Source organism: Mustela nivalis (assembly GCF_964662115.1).
Source record: "Mustela nivalis genome assembly, chromosome: 17".
Classification (NCBI taxonomy): domain Eukaryota; kingdom Metazoa; phylum Chordata; class Mammalia; order Carnivora; family Mustelidae; genus Mustela; species Mustela nivalis.
In genome coordinates, this window is record NC_139036.1 from 61,098,106 (window position 1) to 61,120,721 (window position 22,616).

General features: G+C 65.6%; 3 long non-coding RNA genes across 3 annotated transcripts in view; all 3 read left to right on the top strand.

Moving 5' to 3' along the window:
• Positions 1 to 22,616, top strand: part of LOC309850933 — a 1,194,231-nt gene that overhangs the window by 1,029,627 nt on the left and 141,988 nt on the right. The gene's annotated exons all lie outside the window — the stretch shown is intronic.
• LOC309850934 lies at positions 13,187 to 14,303 on the top strand. The gene is made up of 2 exons (XR_014304539.1): positions 13,187 to 13,319; positions 13,796 to 14,303. It is a non-coding gene; the product is annotated as an uncharacterized lncRNA (long non-coding RNA).
• LOC309851468 lies at positions 18,950 to 20,105 on the top strand. The gene is made up of 3 exons (XR_014304787.1): positions 18,950 to 19,070; positions 19,453 to 19,731; positions 19,931 to 20,105. It is a non-coding gene; the product is annotated as an uncharacterized lncRNA (long non-coding RNA).

The window sequence follows — 22,616 nt, forward strand, 5'->3', positions numbered from 1 at the left end:
GCCTGGGGTGGCTTTGGCCTTTAAGACCTCCCAAGAGGAGGGTCCTTTCTTTACACATCTCACCAGCCAGGGCAGCTGCTCCTGGAGGAAAGGAGGGGAGGCTCAGCCCCCGCAAGGCACAGGCATGGGGGGGTGGGTGGTCCCCAAAGTGCCAGCTAATAGAGGGGTCTGGGCAGACCAGACAACAGACACCTCCTCAGGGAGAAGAGGAATTCATTCATTCAACAAACATTTTCTTAGCTGAGAGCCCTGAGGAGGGGTAATAAACAGTGCTCCAGACTGTAGATGGAGAGCTGAACCCCCCAGGTTGGAGGTGGTCAGAACGCAAGGTACATCGGGGAACTGGGAAGCCACCCCAACAAGCTGCTAGCTAGAGAGAGCTGTGTCCAGTGAAGCTGCAGACCCAAGGTCTTTCTGGAACTGTCCGTCCAGCCAGGGAGGAGGCACTCCATTTTTCCCTCCACCTCCAGGGTCCCTGGGGAGGGAGGTCCCGGCTGGAATTACAGACCCCAGGAAGGAGCCTCCAATTAGGGCAGGTGGACAGGGCAGGGTAAGTGTAGGGAGTGAGGCCACGACACAGACAGGGACCCCCCCTGCAGGTGTGTAGGGAGCCGTGGGCTGTTTGCGCGCACACACCCCCACACACAACCGCCAGCCCACGCTGGGGCTGCCCTCAGCCAACCTGCTGACATCCCCCCCCCCATTTCCTCCATTGGACCAGCTGTCCAGAGAGAGCAGAGGGGACAGGGCCCTGGGCACAGAGCCGGGTGGAAGGGGCAAGAAGCTCTTCCGTCAGCAGTTCTGAGCCTGCCAAGCAAGGAGGATTAGAATGGGGTGTCTGAGCAGGAGGCCTGGGGCTGTGTACACTCAGGACACATAACTGCTTCAAACACCCCCTGACTGAAGTCTGAGCGCCTGGATTCAGCTGTGCCTGAAGGTGGACAGACTTTGACCTTGGACTGAGTCCATGAATCAGCAGCCCCTGCTTCACACGGGAATTGGTGGGGTTTCCGTCTTGGTGGCCCATGGTCCCAACTCTCCAAGGGCCGCAGCAGGAAGAGGGACAGAATGGGGCTGGAGGAGGCCTTGGGGGCCAGGCTGAGCCATGGGACTTGATGAAACAGGAAGGGCAGCTCTGAGGGAAGGAGAGCCTGCTAACCTAGGTTTCTGGCTTAAGAGCCCTCCCTGGGCTGGGGAGGAGGGACGGGGGCCAGGCCAGAGGCTCGAGAAACCCAGCCTCAGTGGTTTCACACGTTTACTTGTGGGCAGGGGCAGAATCCAGGGCACCCAGGGCCAGGATGGGGATGAAGGCCTGGAGCCACTGCCTCGGGCTTCTGGGGGCCACGAGCCGGCATTTGCAACTGCGCCGCCCCGTGCCCACACCAAGACACGGCACGGTGGGCACTGGCGGTCACAGTGGACGTTCTGGAGCGAGAGAGCAGGGTGGGGCCAGCGCGGGATGGGTGCCGATGCCCAGAAAGGGCAACAGTGGCCGCCCGGCAGCCGGGTGGGAGAGTTCCCCTGGCTCGACACGGGTTCGAAGCCTCCGTTCCACCGGTACTGGCGCCGGCCACAGCCTTCGAGATGCTGGGCACCCTGAGAGGCAGACAGGAAAGGACGTCACAGCAGTCCTGCCGCCAAGACGGCGTCCCCAGTGGAATTCTGCCAGGAGGCTCGGGCTGAGCCAGGCCTGCCAGCTGCCGGCCTGGGCTCCCCGCTGCAGCCAGACGGACGGCGACTTCGACACCGTGAGCAGCAGCTCATGAGGGCTTCCCGGAGGAGGCGATGCAGGCAGAAAGGCGGTGAGGAACACGGCCGGCGGCCAGGAGGCACAGGGGCCCGATGCTGGAGATGGGAGTGTGACAGGCCCGATGGCGGTGGCTGTGCTGTCTGCCAGACGACAGGCTCTAGGCGGAGGGCCCACATGCCCGCTGAGACCATCCCCGCTGGGCCAGGGTCAGAGGGGCCCAGCCAGCCCCTGGGGAAGGGGCCCAGCCAGCCCCTGGGGAAGGGGCTGGTGCCCAAAGAGTGGCTCTAAGGGCCTGGGTGGGGGCCAGAGTACGTGGAGTGTGGGGGTGTTGGGGGGCGTGGTGATGGGCGCAGGGACATGGGCATGTGGGGCACGTGGGGCAGAGGCTGATGACCACAGGGACACAGCAAGGGGGGACCGAAGTGGGATTGGGCGAGCCCCCAGCAGCTGTACCTGCTCCTTCCCCTTCCCCTCCAGGTGCCTCCCTGCCCCCTCCCGCTTGCCACCTTCACTCAGAATGGCCCCTGCCTTCTAGAACCTCCCACCCCCCAGAACAGGGCCCCAGGCGAGGGAAGGGGGTGGACAGTGGAGCCCCAAGGGTTAAATACACAGGACTGCACTTGGATCAAGACAAACGAGCCATTATGTGAAACGCAAAGCAAGATAAATGGTGGCACTGGGCACGGAGATCGATACAAGGGGTGTTTGATCAGGTAGAAATGACAACCCGGCTATCGCCATTCCTTTTTATCACCACAAGCCAATCGCGGGACGAGGGCCTCTAATTGTTTCTGCCCCAGCCTGGGGTGGGTGGGAGCCGGCCCCAAACCCGGGCCACGGACAGGTGAGAGGTCAGCTCCGTGCCCCGGCCTGCAAAGGGGCATCTGGGCACTCGGCCAGCCAAAGGCCACGGCCTCCTGTGTCTGTGCAGCAGAGAGGCGAGACCTGCCTCTGCAGCCCCGGCTGCCAGCTAAGGCAGTGGACAGAGCCGGCACCCAGGAGTGACCCTGAAAGGCTTCCTTGCTTCCTGCCAGGACCCCAGGCGTCCCGACCTCCATACTGCCTCCTTGCCACCCCCCCCCCGCCCCACCCCCTAGGGGTCCTAGTGAAAGCCCGCCCCCGCCCAGGGCTGCTTCTCCTCTAAAGGCCAGGCCTCCTGCGCTGCTTCCCACCGCCAGCTCAAACCCAGGACGGTCAAACCCAGGACGGTGACGGAAGCAGGGCAGCTCTGGGCAGACCGGCCAGGAGGGCACTAAAGGAACCCTCTCAGGGCCCACCCCGGGCCTGAGTACCACGGGCGGGGGCACCAAGAGGCCCTAGTGACGCAGGCCCCCAAAGAGGACAAGGGAGGCAGGCAGGGCAGGGCAGGGCGGCGGGTGGGTGGCAGCCCGGCTCCTCCTTGCCGCAGCCCAGGCCTGAGTCCACCACCGGCTCTTGCCGCCCCCGGGAACGGGACAAGATGAAGGCGAAGCTGACGAGAGGTGGCAGAAGGGGCTTCTGGGGGCGCACGCACGCACACCGGGCCCTTTCTCTGGGCCCCACGTCACCGCCCCAGGTGGGATGGAGAATGGCCCAGCCAGCCCTGGGCTACCGCTTCCAAGCGCACTGTCTCCTCATCCTCTGGCCAGCAGTGACAGTGACAGGACTCGGAGTGTGGGGACACATGCCCGGCCCCAGGATGGACTCACTGGAGCCAGATTCTACCCCCGCCCGGTTCAGGGGCCCCGGTACCCCCCAGCCAGGGATCCCTCGGGGCCCAGGGAGGTGCCCCCACAACTCTACCCGGGTCCTCACAGCTGCTCCAGGGGCTCAGTCCAGGGACTCGCAGGGACTTCCCTGGGGGACCTACAACCCCTTCTCTGACAAATGTTCACAGAACCTCCTAAGTGTCAGGTGTGCACGCACCTGCCGCCCCTGTGTGAAGGACGAGGCCTGGAGGGGTCTACGGCCGTGGGCTATGCCTCCCCCTCCCCACACTAGCCTGGGAGGCCGTGGGCCCCGTGCAGCTCCCTGGCCAGCCCTGAAGGAGCATGGGGGCTGCTGGGGCAAACACTCCGAGACCAACAGGACCCGGAGAAGAGAACCGAGGGCAAGGCCCAGGCTTCCAGGCCAGGTGAGCAGAGATGCCTCCAGGGAGGGGAGTTCTGGGGAGAAGCTGGGCTGGGAGGTGTGAACGCTCCTCCTCCCCGCACTGGCTCTCCTGTCTGTAGGCCCCGACTCCGGGGACGTGCCCCGTCAGGAGCTCTGACGCACTGTTCCTATGTCCAGGTGGGCACAGGACCCCAAGAGTAGTCTGGGCCCCCGGGGGGAGAGCATCTCTATGGGATCCAGTAGGGACAGACCCCCCCCCCGGGGGATTCGGATGGATAGGGTGACTGTGGGCCCTATGGACAGCCCTGGGACCCCATCCTTGGGCCTCCTTACCTCCAGTCTGGCCAGGACAGCCAGAGGCCGCAGGACGGAGGACCCATGGGGGCTGTAACTGGGTTGTGGGGAGGGGCAGGCCCTCTGCGCCGGTTGGCCCCCGGCTCACTGTTCTGCAGTCTCAACAGCCGTCCCATCCCAAGCCCTCCTGCTTGGGAGTCCCGCAGGGGCACGGTTCAGGCAGGAAGGGGCAGGGTGGTCTGCACACACCCCTTCTGTGTTTGGTGCGGTCCTGAGTGGATGGAGTTGGAGGCCCAAGCTTCCCAGCACCTACAGCGGCCCCGAAGCTCACACACCTCTCCACTCGGTTCACCCCCTGAAGGGTGGGGAGAGGCCCTCCCAACCGAAGCCGGAGGCTGCAGCCATCCCTGAAGAACACCCAAGGCCCTGGCCCTCACTGCCTTGGATGAGAGCTGAGGAGGGCAGCCTGGAGCCCTGGGTGGGGGTGGGGGGCTCAAAATGAGCTGCGAACTTGGAAAATTGTTTTCTTGGGCCCCACATTCCCCTGATGCCACCCCCCTTCTCTGGCCTAGAATAGACTGAATTTCAAGTGCTCTCACCTGCTGCCCCAACCCGGGAGTGGGGGGGGGGGGTCCCTTCCTAGGGGCATTTCCTGTCGGACTCTGCAGGGCTCCCAAGGCAGACCACCTGTGCACAGGGAGAAAGGCCCAGCACGCTGGGCGTCCCGGGCCCGTGCCTACGGTTCAGAGAAAAGCTTCAGCAGTCCCGTTTTCCCGGACGGAGGCACGGTAGCCGCTGCGGACAGCCGGGGCTGCAGAGGCTGCCCGCGCCTCCCATATAGGGCCAACTCCGTGGAAGCCACAGCTCTGCCCTCAGGCAAGGGTTTCTCGCCCTTGCAGATGTGATGTGCTCCCCGCAGGAACACCACCTGTTCGCATCCGGGCCATCCGTCGGTCCGTCTGTCACCTCCGTAAGTACATGCTGAAGACCTGCTGCGTGCCGGGCTCCCTGCCAGGCACGGGGGCGCAGGGCTGAGCATCTCAGGAAGGCCCCGCCGGACAGGGCCCCTCACGAGCGCGGGCGGCGGCAGGCCGAGCAGCCCGGCCGAGGAGCCCAAGGGAGGGAGCCGCTCGCCCCTCTCCCGGGAAGCCCGGCCCCGGCAGCAAGTCCTTCCAGGGGCACCTGCCCGGCCTCCTTCCGCGGGTTTAACGCGCGGAGGTGGATTCAAGCTCCCGCTTCCCCGGGCAAGCGGCAGAGTCAGGCGCCGCCGTCCCCGCGTCTCCTCAGACAACGGGGCCCAGAAAACCGCCTCCAGGCCGGGTCGCTGACCCTGCGCCGGCTGACCCCGACGCCGGGGCAAAGCTGCTCCCGCCCCGCCGGGCCGCGGGCGCTGGGATCGGGCTCCGCCGGGAAGCGGCACTCCGGACGGCGGCGGGGCCGGCGCCCCAACGCCCCGCAGGCCGGGCCGGCTCGGGCCTCGCACGCGGTCTGCTGCGAGCCCCGGTCGCCCGCCCCGTCGGCCTGCGCGCCCGCGGACCGGCTGCGAGCCTCCGTCCCGCGTGCGCCCCCGCACGGACGCAGAGCCGGGGCGGCCGCCAGCGGGCCGGGCAGGGATGCAGCCGTCCTGGGCGAGGTCCCCGGCGCCCACCGGCCCTGGGCTGCAAGCGCCGCGGGAGGGACACACGAGCCCCGCAGGCCCCGGCTTCCGGGCGCCGAGGGGAGCGACGCCGCGCGGGCCCCGCGGACACCCGAGGCCATCCGGGCCGAGACCCTCCGGCCGCGGAAGACGCGCCCCTGAGGGCTGGCGCCCAGCACTGCCGCCGGCCACGCCGCCCCGCACGCGCCGAGCCACGCGCCCTGCCGCCCTCCGGTCACATGACCCCGGCTGGGCCAATCGCGGCGCCTCGCCTTTCGCTTCCTCTGGGGAGGTGATTGGCTTTAGGGGTGAGCACGTGACCCAAGCTGAGCCAATCAGGGCCTGCCCCGGGGTTCTCGGGCGATCACCCCCCCAGCCAAGGGGAGCCGTGTGGCCTTCGGCTCCCCCAGGTGACCGCCAGTGAAGCTTGGGTGCCCGGCTTCGTGCTGTCCTCAGGCAGGACCGCACACCCGAGCCGTGGGGGTCGCCAGATGAAGCTCAGGACCGCCAGCCGAATTCGACTTCCAGATCGGCAACGAGTAATTAATTGTAGCGTCAAACCGTCCAGGCGGTGTTAGGGATATACTTATGCTAAAGGTTACTCACTGCGCCCCTCCGTCTGCTCCCGAGCCGGGAGCTCAAACTCACGACTCCAGATCGGGTGTCGGGAAGTGCTACGGGCGGAGCCAGCCAGGCGCCCGCTCTCTGTAACGTCCTGTGTGGATTTGCCACTGGGGGTCAGTGCGTTGACCTCGAAGCCCAGCTGTTTGTCAAACTGGGTGCTGCCGAGCCCCCCGGCCGCAGCGGACGCACCCAGCAGGTGTCCAGCACGGAGCAGAAGGGTGCACATAGAGGAGGCCAAGCAGGCCCCAAGGCACAGGAGGCCACTCCTGCCACAAATTCATGGCCTCTGTGAAGCCCAGTGATCTGCTGACCAAGGGAGAAGCAATGTGGGCGTGCAGATGTGCCAGCCCCGCCGCAAGCGGACCGCGGTGCCGTCACAGCCTTGCCTTGCAGGACAATCCTTCCGGCCCTGGTGGGGGGCAGGGCACAGACTGCTGAGCAGAGGCCTGGATGTCCAAGGCCAGGATGTACACAGAGTCCTGGGCAGAGCCCGGCCATCTCAACGGCCATGAGGGACTTAGGAGCAAATGACTGGACTCAGGGAGGCTGGAGAAAGAGAGTGGACGGACATCATGGACGGTGCCCAGAGGCTGGGCATCTGCCTGCCCATGTGAGTGCCATCAGAGGCCCATTGCAGGAGGGTCCTGCACGGTCCAGTAAGCATGTGACCCACCCCAGGGCGGCCTGTCAGCTCCCCTCCCCCCGGGAGCCTCAGGCTTGCTTCCTGAGCTCACGCTGAGAGCACAGTGGGCAGGAAGATGTGCACAAGGACCCCGCCATGAACCTCTCCACCGACAAATACCCAAGTGTCAGCGACAATAGACCTCAAATCCCGACGGTGACACCACACCTCAGGGGACCCAGCTGCTCTGCAACGGCAAGTCAGTGACGTTGGGCCCTTCCGCCATGACACGTCCTGATGCGCCTGGTGAACCCCTACACCTGCCCAGGAAACCCCGCCCAGCCCCTGCCACGGAGGAACTCCTTTCGGAGCAAAGGACTATGATCATCCCTGTGCCACGCCCACCCCAGCCCCTGCAGCTCGGCCTGAAGGGGTGCAGCCCACAGGCCCATGTAAGGGCTGTTTCTCCCTTGGCCCCAGACATGTCCAGGAGCTGGAGGAGCAGGCAACGTTTCCTGCGTTGTACCAGCGAGCTTGGGCTCTGCTTTCCGTCCTGACTCAGAGCCGGGCTGCTCTGGAGTGCATTCTCCAGAGGGAGACACGGCCAGCCCAGGAAATGGGAGCTGGGGCCACACGGAGTGAATGGGGAAGGAGGGTTTGGGGTGACCAGCCTGGACTGCAGTTGGCAGGAAGACATGGGTGGGACTGGGGACCTCAGGAACGTTCCTCCGCCGCATGCCGATGTGTTAAGGGGGGACCTTCGCAATCCCAGGAGGGCACAAGGCACAAGGGCTCTGACTCCCTCAGCAATAAAGGTTGGGTGAGCCCCTCCGGGCGGAGCCCACCCATCCGCAGCACGGGCTAGAGGCGAGGGCAGCGTGGAAGGTCAGCAGCAGAGGGGTCACGGACCCCAGCCGTAGCTGCGACCCCACGGGAGAGGAAAGGGCATCGTCTGGACTTGCCCGGGGCTGGACACATTTTATTCTCTCCTCCTTTCCTCTTCCTTCCTCCCGCTGTGGCACGGGTCGCAGACATGCGGGTGGTGGGTAGTTCTAGCGTCTACTTGAGGCTCCAGACACTGGGCAGGATCTTACCAGAACTCAGGGAGTGCGCACACCCCAGGGGACTGTGGTCCCGGTCGCCTCCCCCGCCACGGTCACGTGCCCGAGGTCAACCTCTGTTGGGAAGGACGTTTTTGTTGACCCTCAGACAGTGGCACTGTGCCAGGCAGGGCCCCTGGAGTCGTGGTGTGAGTGGGGGAAGAATGTGTGACTTCCACGGGGCCAGAGTGGGGCCTCCTGGCCACTTCTTCCCACGGCAGACGCCCCTGCTTCCTGTCAGAATTGCTTTCACCAACCCGCACGGTTCCGCAGAGCCACCAACCGCCCCCCGCACAGCGCTGAGCTCGGGACCCAGACCTGGACGGCCACAGTGCGCTGACCCCTGGCCCAGGGAGGAAGCCCTTTCCTGGACATGCCGTAAAAAACCTGTGTTTCTACTGGATAGCCAAGCTGGGACGCGTGGCCCAGCCAATATGCAGAGAGAAGCCAAGCCAGCAACAAGAGAAACCCAGCATCTCTGATTGCCTTGGAGACCCAGAGGGCGGGGCTGCTGCCCCTGGCGGCTCTGGTAGCAACTTCCGCTGAGAAACTTGGCATTCAGAGTCCTTCAGTTGTAACTGGAGGGGCTTGGGTGCACCAGCCCTGAGGGGCGGATGCCCGGCCTGCCATCCCTTTCTGAGCAGCCAGAGGCCCACAGTCACCCCTCCTGCCAGTGCACACCCTCTCCCCCCAAGCTCTGGTCCAGCAAGCACACTCTGGTGGCTGGTGGGGCCAGCGGAGGCCTGATGGGGTAGAAAGGGTGGTGAATTTCTGGGGAGCACCCCCAAGCTCCTGCAGAAGTACTGCAAGGCTGAGACGTCCAGAGAATGCTGGAAGCTCGAACATGCCCGGCAGCAGCCCCCCAACCGGACTGGGCAGACCCTGCTCGGTGCTGTGCAGCCGGTTAGCAGCTGGGGAGGGGAGCAGGGGGCAGTGTGTGCCCTGTCGTGTCCCTGGCCCGTTCCACAGCTCCCAGGTCATCTCCTCTCTGCCTGTGCTCCTGCCCAGCGCTGAGGGCACACTGGTCATTCAAGGCCTGGCCACCCATCACTGACTTGCCTCCTGTGCTCTGGGAAGATGGGAAGGGGTCTAAGGCCACTCCCATGTCCTGCTTAAAGAGGGGGCAGGGACAGCGCCGGTTAAGAAGGGACTAGGAGAGTGGGAGCATCCTGGGTAAGGGAGCTCCCCGCAGATGGACAGTAGTTCTGGAAAGTTCTCAGCGGGCTTGCTTCTCTTGGCCTGTCAACCGTGGGCCCTTGCTCTTCTGAGACCTAGTTCCTCCTCTCTGAAAACGAGAAGATGCCAGCGGGACGGGGCATCAGCGGGGGCTCCGGCGTGCCCTGTGACCCTGTGGCCACTGCTGTTGGGCCCTGAGGGGCCCGTTGTGTGCAGAGAACGAGGGGGAGCCCATCCACTGGTCATTTCTGGCCCCAACAGCATCCCCTGGTTTCTGGTTACTGGGAGGGACAGAGACTGCATCTGTTTTCCCCTTTCCCCAGCGTGTAGCTGGGCTCCTGCCTGGCCAGGGTCAAGGTCACATTCCCCAGCTTCCCTTGCAGCTAGATGCTGCACTAGGGCCACGGTCTAGCCAGCAAGGGTGAACAGTGACGCCATGTCCTTCCGTGTCAAGGCTGTGCTCCTCCTCCGCCCTCCCCTCCAGCTGCTTGTCCTGTGCACGTGACAGCTGAGCAGCCGAGGGGAACCAGGGGCAGGAAGCTGCACTCGGGGATACCAGAGCAACAGGGCATGACGAGCGCGGGTTCCCGCCGACCCCGAAGCACCCCCAAGCTTTCCTGGAGGCTTTCCGTGAAAGAGAAAGGAATGTCCCCCTCACTTAAGTCACTGTATTTTGGAGTTCCTGCGGGGACAGATCCGGAGTTTGGGATTTAGTGTGGCCCCCGCGGGCTCGGAGGGCTCCCCCTCCACCTCTGTGCCTCGTCCGGGCCCCACATCCCCGTGCTGCTGGGACACTTCCCTCCAGAGTCCCCGAGACACTGCCGTCTCCGAGGCCAGCTCACTCTCAGTCCCAACGTCAGGCCGGGGCAGGCCTCTCGCAGCACAGAGCACTCACTGCAGCCTGTAATTATGTATTTATTGTGGATTTCGTGGATTGCCCGCTGCCCCGGACTGCCATTAACCTGTGAGCAGGGCCCCCGCCTCTGTGTGCACCCTCCCGTCCCTGCACCCAGCTCCGGGTCAGCCCACAAACGTGCACCCAGCAAAGCCCCACCAGGCGGGCACTGACCCTACCGACACCACGGCCCTCCCCCCGCCCCTCCCCCAAAGCCCAGAATCCCCTCCCCAGCTCGCTTTGTTCTGCACCAGCCCTGACCTCTCACCGGAGCTCCGTGCCCCGGGCTGGCCAGCTAGCCACACCAGCCGCATGTCATTTTCTGGGAGAATTGAGACTGGAATTCCAGAAGCAGCTCCAGTGCTCACTGGCAGTTGTGGCCAGAGTTTCTGTCCTATAAATGGGGATGATACCCCTCGCCTCTTAGTCATGGAGGCATTTGGAAGATCAAGAGGTGGCATGTGTTCCCCTCACCCCCAAAGGGCAGAGTGAGGGACGGATAATCCCAAGGGCTGGCACAGGTCCAGGGCCACCGGAACCCACACACACTGCCGGTGGAAATGGTGGTCAGCACTGCCCTTGGAGGACCGGTCGCATCTGGACCAAACCAAACACTTGCCTCCCCGGCCCCCCACCACCAGGCACATGCCCAGAAGACAGGCTCTAGAATGCTCAGAGCGGCACTGCTCCTAACCCGGAGGGAGCCGGGAGCCGGAGAGAATAAACCATGCCGCCCCATACAGTGAAACACAACACAGCCGTGCAAAAGAACAGACAGAAGCAGTGGTGGGCTGCCGCCTGTGGCTTACGCTGAGCGGGGCCCCCTCGGAGGACAGGCAGGGCTCTCCGTCAGTGTGCATTCAAGATCAGACTCCCCAGATGCCACACGATTTGATTTCCCTCCTGCCCCTTGCTTCCCCTTCTCCTCTGCCCCACCTCCTCCCTGCTTTCAAAGCCATCTCATGTGCCACCTCCTTCCCTTGTCTCCATTCTGTTCGGAGTCCCTCCCTCCCGAACCTCTCCAGGTCCTTGGCTCAGGCTGCCTTATCCTGAATTCATGTGTGGCTGTGCTGTTGGACCCTGAACTTCCCGACTGGAACACACTCTTTTCCCCTTGGGGTCCCCTGGGGCTGAGCCCCGGCTGGGCAGAGGAAGGCCCCCTTTCTCTGGGTGAATATGCCCTGCTTCGAGGGCAGGCCTGTGTTGGCATGGACCGTATGCCCTAGTGTGTACTGGGCGGCCAGCAGACCCAGGAACCATGAAGAGGGGACAGTGAACAAGGCAAGTCCCTACCACCAGATTTATAGTCCCCCGTGGCAACGGTTTAATGAAAATGGAATATCCAGGAAGGCTTCCTGGGGGAGGAGGCACCTAACTTCATTGCTCACGTGCACCAGCAGGAGCACGGTTCCTCCGCTGCCGTGCTGTGACTCCTCATTGGCAGGCTGTCCTGGCAGGAAAGGCTCCAAATGGTTCTGTGGGAGAGAAGGTTCTGCTGAGCCCTGGGCTGCCAGTGGGGGTGGAGCGGGGATTTGGGGCGTGGAGTTACGTAGTGTAGACACGGGGTGTGGGGCCATCTCTGCACAGGATGCTCACAGGTTTCACTTGCATCGTATGGCACTGCCATAAAACAAAATAGCGACATTTCTAGGATGAGTCAGTTCCCGCCTCAGAACGGTCAGAGCACACCTCACTGCCCCAGCTGCCCTGCCTGGTACCGGAGCCTGTCCCGGAGCCTGTCCCGGAGCCACAGTGTCAGCTTGGCCAAAGAGGAGCCTGAAGACAAGAAAGCCGGCGGGGAAAGCCGGGTCAGTCTGTGTACCCATTCTGCTCCCTGCCGGGTCGCTGTGTCCCTCTCCCCAAGGTCACAGCTCCTGCTGGCTGGGCCACTCCCGGGACTACCGCGGCCCTTCAGTCTGCAGTGGTGACAGCTCCCCTTTGTTGCCGGCCCGGGCACTGCACCATCCGCCCTTTAATTCACTGACTTCCACTGACTCCGCGCTCGGCCCGGTACCGTCCGAGGGTGCCAGAGGCACGAAGGCCACGTCAGTGCCTCATCAGAGAACACGGTCCGCGTCCCCTTCCGAGGAGCCTGGAGCGGTTAATGGAAGCCGCGGGGAGGCCAGCCCTCTCGCCCGCTGGGCCGTTGCCGCGGGCCGCACCGGGAGCTGACTCCGTCGGTGAAGCGGCCGCCCCGGCCCCTCCGCCGCCCGCAGCGGGCCACGTCTCCCCCCGTCCGCGCGACCCAGCCCCGAGACCCTCTCCTCCGCTCCTGGCCCCGGAGCGCAGTGGCCTGGGGGGCGGCGGGGGGGGCCGGGGGGGCCGAAGCCGGGCGCCCGGCCCCGGGGAAGGGAGGCCCGCGGCGCGGCAGCCGCCTGCCCCGAACAGGCTGGTGGCCTCGAGGCGGTCACTGCAGCCCCGCGCGCGCGGCGAGGGCAGCCACCACCCGGCCCCGCACCGCAGACCGGCCAGAAGGCGGCACAGCGCTTCGAGCGCACACGGCGCTCGGGGTCACGGCGACGGCTGGGGCGGCGCGGGGAGCCCTGGGGCGGGGGTCCCCGGGGCGAAGCGCGGGCGCGGTCGCCGTCCGGTCCCCAAGGCGCGGCCCCGATCCCCACGCCCCGCCCACCCGCCGCGGCCCGCGAACCGCCGCGCGCGTCGCCCCACGTGGGGCCGCACGGGCCCGGGGCTCCGACTCCGGATTGGTCACCGTCCGGCCAATCAGAGGTCACCTTCAGAGGCGGCCGCGCCGATTGGCCGCCGCGGGCCGGCCGGGGGAGGGGGCGGGGCTCCCTTTTGTTCTTTCTTCCTCGGCGCCGCGCGCCCCACCTCCCGCTCCCCGCCTCCCGGGACCCCCACCCGGAGCCGGGCCCGGGCCGCCGGGGATGTGGTGGAGGCCGCAGGCTGCCGCCCGACGCCCCTCCAAAATGGCCGCGCGGGGGGCCCGCCCTTGCCCCCGCCCCCGGCTTGTTCACACGCAAGAGCAAGACCCTCTGCCTGACACGCGGCCTGTGCGGGGCCTGACCTTGCCCCGGCCCGCGGTCTCCGTCGCGCGGTCCCCGTCCCCTCGCCCCCTCCGGTGTCCTCGGAGCTGTGCAGAGGAGCGCGCCAGAACCGAGCCTGCGCTCCGGGTACACGTAAAAGCGAACGAGAGAAGGGTGCAGGCGGGGGCGCGCCGCGGCGGGCGCGGGGTGTCCGCATTCGGCTGACTTGTCCCCGAGACCGTATTCCGGGCGCCCGTCCCGCTGGGGCTGGGCGGGGGAGGGGCCAGCGGCGCAAACTCTCCCTAAATCATCCCGGCTCTTCCTTCTGGGGTGGAGAGTAGTGGCTCTTGGGGCCAGGGGCCCACACAGGGAGAGAGGGGCTCTGGGCTGGGCGAGGGGCTCAGGGGTTCGGGTCTGAGTCGGCCTCCTGGCTCACCACCTTCCCCCTAGAAACTGCCCCAAAGCATTTGCCAATGTGGCAGTGGCCACTCACACATACCCCGCAGGCGGACAGGCTGCAGGACTGCCCAGGCTGTGGACCCAGGGCTCCTAATCTCTACACAGGGACCTGAGGTCCCCGACCAGCTGTGAGCTCAGAGGCTCAACTCCTTTCCCTCCACCAGGTGGCCACCAAGGAGACCACCAAGCCATGGCTGGGGCCCTAGGAAGGGGGGCCAGCCAGGCCCCAGGGGATCCTCCGCCCCCCCTTCCACCCCCATTGACCTGGAAAGCCCGGAAGCCCTAGTTAATGGAGAAGATGAAATTCTAACAACGGCTCAGGAATAGCATCTCTACCAGAACAGGACTTACCTGCCTGGAACTGGAAGTCCAGACAGACCATGGTTCCCTGGGACAGACAGACTGATCTGATCAGAATTTGGAATACCTCTGTGCCACCGCGGGGCGGTCCCTCAGCCATAGATGTCTCTTTGGCTGCAGCTCCCAGCAAGCAGCGTGGGAGCCGGGGCCTGCACTGTGGTCCGGCTGTAGTGGCCCCTGGAAGGACTCCCAGCCCCAGGGCCTTGGCAGGTGTCTGCTGCCTCCCTGGGGGTGGGGTGCTGGGAGGCTGACATCTGCAGAGTGTTTTTACTGTCGGACAAATTGAATCAATTAAACAGGCCCCGTCCCGGTGGCTGGGCATGGAGCACAGGAAGAGGGGAAGCGGAGGCGATAGGGCTGCACGCCTGTCTCTCGGGGTGTCTCCCTGGTGCACGTTCGAGGGCAAGATGGGAGCATACACCCCTTTCCCTGCTGTTCGGGGGGCTGACCGCCGCAGTGACGGAAGAGAAAGGCACCCCGAGTGTTGTGGGGGAGAGTCGCCAGTGGTAAGGGGTGCCTGCATGACTGCATGACGGAGACCCATTTCCCCACCTAAGATTCAGGCATTTGGGCTTTTGGACTGCCTGCCCTATGACCTTCTGGGGCACCAGAGTTTCCCAACCCATTGCAAGCGCAGGGACACACACACACACACACACACAGGCCTCCGGAAGCTGGGAGGCTCCACCTAGAGAAGAGTCCGCCCCAGGAGGCCCAGGGAAGCAGCAGAGGAAAGAGGAAACAGACTGCGACGGTGATAGCTGGGCCCCCAGTCACCCACCTGGAGCGGAAGCCTCGGGCTCGGGCAGGCCCAGAATGATTTAGGGACTGGCTGCTCCGTGACCCAGCTGACCCAGAGCCAGCCACTGCTGGGGAGCCTGCCCCTCCCCGAGCTGCCAAGGTCCCCTGACTCCAGCAAGGGGGGCTGGGCCACCGCCTCAACACCCTCCTTCTCCTGGAGCTGCAGGGGCAGGGTGGGGGCGGCAGGGACTCAGGTGAGGCTCCCCACGCAGCGACCTTCCCACACAGAGGGCTCCTGTGGCACTGCGATGGCCCTCTCTCTGTCACCCTGAGCAGCCAGCCAAGGCTGTCTCTGGATGTCAGGTGACTGTGACTGGACCAACGAGGCCAACAGGGTCTTATCGGTAAACAGCTGTGGAAGACAGAGTGGTCAGCGGGAGACCGTCCTCTGCCCTCAGCAGGAGCCGCAGGGCAGAGACTGAGAAAGGGCGCTGAGGTGAACCAAGGTCGGGGTTAGGCCTTGGCTGAGGATCCCACGTCCAGGGATCAGCCTGGGCTAGTTCACTGGATGATGGGGGGGCTCATGGCAGGGCCTATCCGTGTGGGGGACGCCCTATTCCCAGCCAGGCCACGGTGAGGAGGCAGCCTGAGTTCCAGGCCCAGCTGTGCAGACAGAGGTCCTGCCAGGTGGGGGACAGTGTAGGGGAGGTGTCACTCGCTTGGACCTTGCTGTCACCTGTTGAGGACCCCGCCGCCCGGAGGGTAGAGCTTGGAGGCACAGAGGTGTTGGGAAGGGCCCAGAGGGACCCGAGAGGCATGGTGGGTCTGGGCCTTCTGTATCGCGCCTGGAGGAAGTGAGTGTTGAGGGCCTGTCCCGGCGGAGTTAGTCCAGGTTTGCTAATGGAGTTGCTGAGCACCAAGCCCTTGACGGGGCGGCACAGGACCCTGGAAAGGACGAACAGCGGTTCGTCCTTCGCCTCCTAAGACTTTGCCGCATCTTCGCCGCTACCCGGCGAGCTGCGGGGCAGCCTTGGGGCGGGAAGTGGCCGCCGGGCGGGTCTGGGGACCAGGTCTGAAGACGGCTCGCGGCCTCCTGCGCCGACCCTCCGCGCCCCATTCTGGCGTGAACCAGGAGATCAACCTCGGGCGCCGCCGAGGGCCCTCCCGGCGGGAGCCCGCCGGTCGGCAGGAGCGGTCCGGGGGCGCCCTCCAGCGGCCGCGGCCCGGAAGGCGGCCGACCTGCAGGACCCCCGGCGGGGAGCGGGGGCTGGCGGTTCCCCAGCGTCGGGCCTCCGACGCCTTCGCCCGCCGGCGCCCCGCTCCTGCCGGGCTGGGGGGATCTAGGAGCCGAAGGGAGGCTGCCGTGGGACAGGAAAAACGAGACGCCTTCTGGGGGGGACGCCGAGGGGAGGGCGCGGCTGCGGGGGGGACCCCGCGGCAGGCCGGGTCTGGCTCGTCCGGGTCGGGGCGTCGTGCGGCCCCGGTGTCCTTCCCGGGCCCCGCCAAAGCCCCGCGGGCCGCCGCTGGAGCGGAGCCGGCGGACGCCGTGCTCGGGTCGCGGCCTGGGGCGGTTCGCCCGCTTGGCCCGGACGAGCCCCGAGGTCCGGCACGTCCCAGCATCTTCTCAAGTTCGGGCCCACGTGTCTGACGTCACACTCGCCGCTGTAGGGCCACTTCCGTGCCCAGTCGGTGGCCTTCACCGTGCGGCGCTGTCGTGCGCGCGTCGTCGCCGCGGGGTCCCCGAGCAGCCGCCGCCAGGGCGCGGCGACCCGGCCTGGTGCCTCCGCCCGCGCGGCCTCTCGGGACCCGCGGGGGCGCACCGCGGGGCGGGGTGCGGTCCCGCAAGCTCGCCCTGCCCTGCGCTGGCCGCGTCCGTGAGCGCCGCCGCGGGATCCCCGTGCGGCCGCGGGTCCGAGCGGCCTCCCTCGGGCGGGGACACTCCGCCGCGCGCTTCCCCTGTGCCGGGGCTCGCGGACGCCTGCGCTGTCCCCCCTCGTCCGGCTGGGGCGGTGCGGGACGCGGCGCGCCAGCCCCGCACGGCCGCGCGCTCCCACGTCCCACCGCCGCGTCCCTCCGCCCGGGGCTGTCGCCGCAGCGGCCCGAGGGCTACAGGGCGGGACCCGCTTTCTCAGACGTCTGGGCGCGCGAGCCGAGAGCGGGGCCTGTGCGGGGGCCGGGCGGAGGCAGGCGGAAGGGGGCGGCCGCTGCCCGCGGCGCAGGGAGTCCCGTGCGGGCCCAGTCGCAGGACCCCGGGAGCGCGACCCGAGCCGACGGCAGACGCTGCACCGACGAGCCCCGGCGCCCCCGAAAGCGACCTTCTCCTTCGCTACTCTGTGCCCACTGACGGCGGCTGGTCGGGGGCCGACGACCGGTCACCGCCAGCCCCACCCCCGCCGACCGTCAGGGACGCCGCTGCTGTCCGCGGGGGTGGGCTCGTGGCTTTGGGATGCGCGGGAGCGGGGCGGGGGGCGAGCAGAGGCGGCGCGGGCCGCCGTGACATCGCGACACCGTGCGAGGGCGCCCCCGGCGCCTTCCGGTCTGCCAGACCACCGCCCCATGCACGGGCCCGCTACGGAGGGGGAGGAGGCGCGGCCTCGATCGCGGGCTCACGGCGCCCACTGCCGGACCGCAGCCGAGCGTTCCCGGAGGGGCCCCGCCGCCCCCGCCCCCCCGCTCCGGCGCCGGCCCCGCCCCCGCCGCGCGGCCCGCCAGGAACCGCGCGTCCATTGGCCGACAGCGCGACAGCCCGGGCCAATCGCGCGAGGGAGGCGGCCCAGCGCCCAGTGGGAGCGCGGTGGGCGGGGCTGCGGGCGCGTGCGCACTGGACCCACTGCGGCCCCGCCCCCGTCCGACCCGGGTTCCCGCGCGGGCTTCGCTGCGGGCCGCCTCTAGAAGCCTGGGCGCCCCCCCCCCCGCGCCGGCCTCGCCGGGTGCCCCCGCGTCGGTGCTCGCCCGCCCCTCGTCGGCCCCGGGCGGGCGGACCCTCCACCCAGGACCGGGAGGAGGAAGCGCCGGGTCGCCGCGGCGTCCTCACCCGGCGGGCGTCCGCGCGCCGCACAAAGGGGAGGCGCGGGACGGGCGAGACGGCTCTCGGGGCGCGCTGGGCGGCATCTGGCCGCGCATCTGCGAGACAAAGGCGTCCCCGGGCCGCGAGGCCGCTGCGGCGGGGGCCCCGGCAGGGCGGGCCGGCCTCGCCCTCCCCGGTGCCCGCCTCCGCTCGCCTCCCCCTGCCCCAGCCCCAGAGCCCAGTGGAGAGGCTTTGGGAGAATTTCCGTTAGGTCAGCTCTGCTTCAGGGGAAACTAGTCAAATCGAGGGCGCCCGGCCCTCCGCGGAGAGCCCTCCTGCCAGGTTCCAAAGGCCGGCGGGGACCCTGGACCTCCCGGACAGGACCTTGCCCTTGTCTCGGGAGCCGGGCCTCTGGCGGGAGCCGGCCCCCGTCCCCTCCTCGGGCCTGCCCAGGTGGCCTGGGAGGCTCTACACAAAGGCCGAAGGCCAGAGAAAACCCCTGCCCTCTGCCCCCTGCCCCCTGCCTGGGATCCAGCCACAGAGGGAGAGCCCCGGGCCTCCAGGAAGGGGAATGGGCTGAGTGACAGGGCCAAGCAGGTGCCTCACTCTTCCGGGGAGCCCAGCTCCGTGCAGAGAGCACTTTGGGGAGGAGCATGGGCCCATAACACCTCTCGCTGTGCACAGTGGGGGGCCACCCTTGGGGGCAAGCACCACCCCATCCCCTTTTCCCTCTCCTCTCTGTTGCACGGTCCTGGGGGCATGGGGGCATGTCCAATGGGCTGGGCCCTCTGCTCCCCTGGATGGCTTCAGGAGCCCCAGGTCCTGACAGGGAGTGAGGACAGGGCAGGCAGACAGGGAGGGCCTCAGAGGGGCTGGTGGCCTCAGGGCTGCGGAGGTAAACCTCTGTGAGTCACCCGGCTCCCAGCCTCAGTGCTCTTAACCCAAACTGGGAATCAGGCTCTGCTGTCCACACTGCACTGCTAGAGAGTTGGGGACTCCCCACGAAGCTCTCAGGAGAAGTCAAAGTCCTCCCAGGAACTCAGCCCCATTTCTTTTATTTCTTTTCTTTTCTTTCTTTCTTTTTTTTTAAGATTTTGCTTATTTATTTAATAGAGATCACAAGTAGGCAGAGAGAGAGAGGGAAGCAGGCTCCCTGCTGAGCAGAGAGCCCATTGCAGGGCTCGATCCCAGGACGCTGAGATCATGACCAGAGCGGAAGACAGAGGCTTAACCCACTGAGCCACCCAGGCGCCCCTCACAGCCCCATTTCATCAGACCACTTCCCTGTTCTGGCCCTGACCACCTCATGGCCCCAGGCGCTCAAGCTCCAGGTACACACACACACACACACACACACACACACACACCCCGTCCTGTGGTCCCTGGAATATACCCAGGCCTGCTCTCACCCCAGGGCTTTTGCAGTGTCCGTGCTTCTGGGGACCTCTCTCTCCCCTTCCATCTAGGTGCCCCCCTCCTTCAAATCTTTGCTCAGAGGGGCCTTCTCCAGCCCCTGCTCCAGCTTTCACACCCCCCCCCCCGCTTTTCCTCCGAAGCTTGCATCCCGCCCCCCACGCTGCAGTTTCCTGGCTTTTAAGTCCGTTTCCCTCACGAGGATGTGAGTTCTTTCTGCCCATTGTGTTTGCAGCCGTATCCTGAGAAGGGGGCCCTCCCTAAGTATTGGTTGACAATGAACCCACCATACGTCTGTAGGCCACCTTTCAGATCAAGGCCGACCCTCCCAGCAGCCCCACCCCAGAACCAGTACGCAGCAGCAAGCGGGGCTGCTTTGTATCACATACACGACCAAACGCGGACATTCTCAACACATCAGAGCGCCTCTGTTAGGAAAACTCGCAGCACTTCAATAAGATGGAGGCCATGGCTGGGAGCAGATCTTCTGCCGTGACCCCAGCGGAGCTGACCGACGCCCCCCCGGCTCCAGCAGCTGCCAGGTGTCCTTTCTCACCTAGCAGACGCAGGCACGACAAGGTGGGTGCAGGGCAAAGGCGGGGAGGGCAGGGGCCCCGCTGAGGACCAGAGGGCGTCCTCCCCCTCGGGCGGCCTCTGGCTCCTGGGCTGCTGACTCCCGGGTGTGGCACTGTGGCTGCAGGGGCTGGTCCCAGGTAGCTGGGGTGACCGATCCGCGCCACGGCCCCATCCTGCCCACCCCTCGCTCCTTCCCCACCAGCTCCAGCGCCGTTTCGTATTGATGCTCCGGGACAGCAGCTGGGAGATGAGCCTCTCGCCGGCGAGTGGCAGGTCGCAGTGGGAGCCCCACTCGTGACCTCAGTGGAGAGGCTCCCGGGCACCGGGCTCTGGGCGGGAGGCCGCCAGGGCAGCCCCAGAAATGCTTATTAAAGAGCCGATAAGGGGCGCCTGGGTGGCTCAGTGGGTTAAGCCGCTGCCTTTGGCTCAGGTCATGATCTCAGGGTCCTGGGATCGAGTCCCACTTTGGGCTCTCTGCTCAGCAGGGAGCCTGCTTCCTCCTCTCTCTCTCTGCCTACTTGTAATCTCTCTCTGTCAAATAAATTAAAAAAAAAAAAAAGAGCCGATAAATCACGGCTCCACCCACCCTCTCCCCTCCGCCTCGCTGTCTGACTTCCTCATACTGATGCATTTAATTTATCTCTAAAAACGGGCGAGACTGCTTCTTTGATTTCCACAGGGGCCACGTGGGGCAGAGAGCTGACAAATTATCTCCCGACCCTGGATGGCTGATGTCATGGGGCCCCAGCGCGGAAGGCCCGTGCCGGTCTCCCCGACGCCCCGCAGTTGGGCTGCGGGCCATTCCCCAGGCGGTGTCGTCAGAGCTGGTGCTGTCCTGGCGGCCGGCTCGTTAGTCCACAGCGGCGGACACCCATCGGTCCACGAGGCCCCCAGCAGGCAGCAGGGCCTGGCCCCTGACCTCTCTTGTCCATGCCTCCCATGGGGACGGGGGGGCTCAGGACAGGGGCAGGGGTTGGGGCGCTGACCTTCCCTTGGGCCGGACAGTTTGGATCATTTTTTTGCCTAAATCACCAAGATAGGCAAAATCTGTGGGAGTCAGAAAAAGGGATTTGTTTTCAGCACATTAATATTTACGATATAAATAAATCTGGAAAATGTCCAAGAGAATTACTTGTCTACACCGGACAAGGTGAGGCCATCCGAGTCTGAAGGAGGCATCCCAGAACGGTTTCCAGAAGAATCCCAGCCGAAGAGCCACACTCCCTCCCTAGACACGGCCCTCAGCCTCCTTCAGTGGCCTTGAGGATGCACTTGAGGCATCTGGGCCGGGGCGCCAGGAGACCACACGACGGGACCTCACCAGGCCCCCCGGGCTGAGCGCCTGCTTCCTTGGGGTCCTTCCTGCTCCCTGGGAAAGGCCCTCTGTCTTCCAGAGGCTTCTGTGGGCTGCCCGGTCTCATCCAGCAAACTGTCTGGCACTTTGTTTCTCAAGGTTGGGTGTCTGTGGCTGTCGGCAAGAATCCCGACTGAGGACATATCCCGAAATGACTCTGGAGTGCCCCAGGGTGAGCCTTTGTAAGCCCTCAAGCGCTCTGTGAATACGCGTGGATCTGCAGAGGCAGGTGTGAGGGCGTCGGGTCGGGCACCAAGTCAGCCGCAGGCGGGGCAGTGCCCGGTGAACGGGAAGGAGGCGGCGGGGCTGGTTTTTCTCCTGTGACCTGGGTTTCGCCTGAAATCAGGAGGCGGGGCCGTCCGCGTCCAGGACCGCACCCCTCTGCCCTCCGCTCCAACACGGCGAGCAGCTGGCCCGCGTTTTGTCCTCACGGTTTGCTAGGTGGCTGCTGGAATGTCAACCGTGGCTCACAGCCCACCCCACAGTCGGCTGTTGGGGGTGGGGGAGAAGAAAAGAAAGGAGGAAGATGCAGGCCCAGTCACGCGTCTCCTATTTATTTATGTATTTTAAGGATTTGACTCATTGGGGTGCCCAGGTGACTCAGTGGGTTAAGCAATTGCCTTTGGCTCAGGTCATGATTCTGGAGTCCCCGGATTGAGTCCTGGCTGGGGTTCCCTGCTCAGTGGGGGGGGGGTCTGCTTCTCCCGCTGACCCTCTCCCCATCATGTTCTCTTCTCACTCTCGTTCTCAAATAAAGAAATAAAATCTTTAAAAAATTCTGGGGCACCGGGGTGGCTCAGTGGGTTAAGCCTCTGCCTTCGGCTCAGGTCATGCTCCCAGGGCCCTGGAATCGAGCCCCGCATTGGGCTCTCTGCTCAGCAGGGAGCCTGCTTTCCTCCTTCCTCTGCCTGTCTCTCTGCCTACTTGTGATCTCTCTCTGTTAAATAAATAAAAACTTTAAAAAAAGAAAAAAAAAGATGTTATTTTCAGGTCATCTCTACACCCAACATGGATCTCGAACTCACAGCCCCAAGATCCGGAGTCTTCGTGCTCACCAACAGAGCCAGCCAGGAGCCCTGGAAGAAGGATTTTTTAAAAGATGCATTTATTTCTTTAAGAGTCAGAGAGAGCACGTGCGCGTGTGACCAGGGGGCAGGGGCGGAGGGAGAGAGACTGCCCACTGAGCACAGAACCTGACACGGGGCTCCATCCCAGACCCTGAGACCATGACCTGAACCTAGACCAAGAGTCAACCGCTCAGCCCTCCTGAGCCAGCCACGCGCCCCGGGCGGAGGAGCTAAGTTTTTCATTAGGGATCGGAAGGCTCACAGGTGAGCCGCGGTGGCGGGGACAGGATCAAGAACACGCAGCTGGTCGGGAAGTCTACGGTCCCGCGGCCGCCGCTGGCTCCAGCCACCTCAACACAGCAAAATGCAACCAGTGCCACATGCCGGGAGCTCACGGGGCCCACGGCCACCCCTGCCGTCAGCCGCGTCCAGGGCTGTGACTCAGGGAGAGGATGACCCAGTTGCCG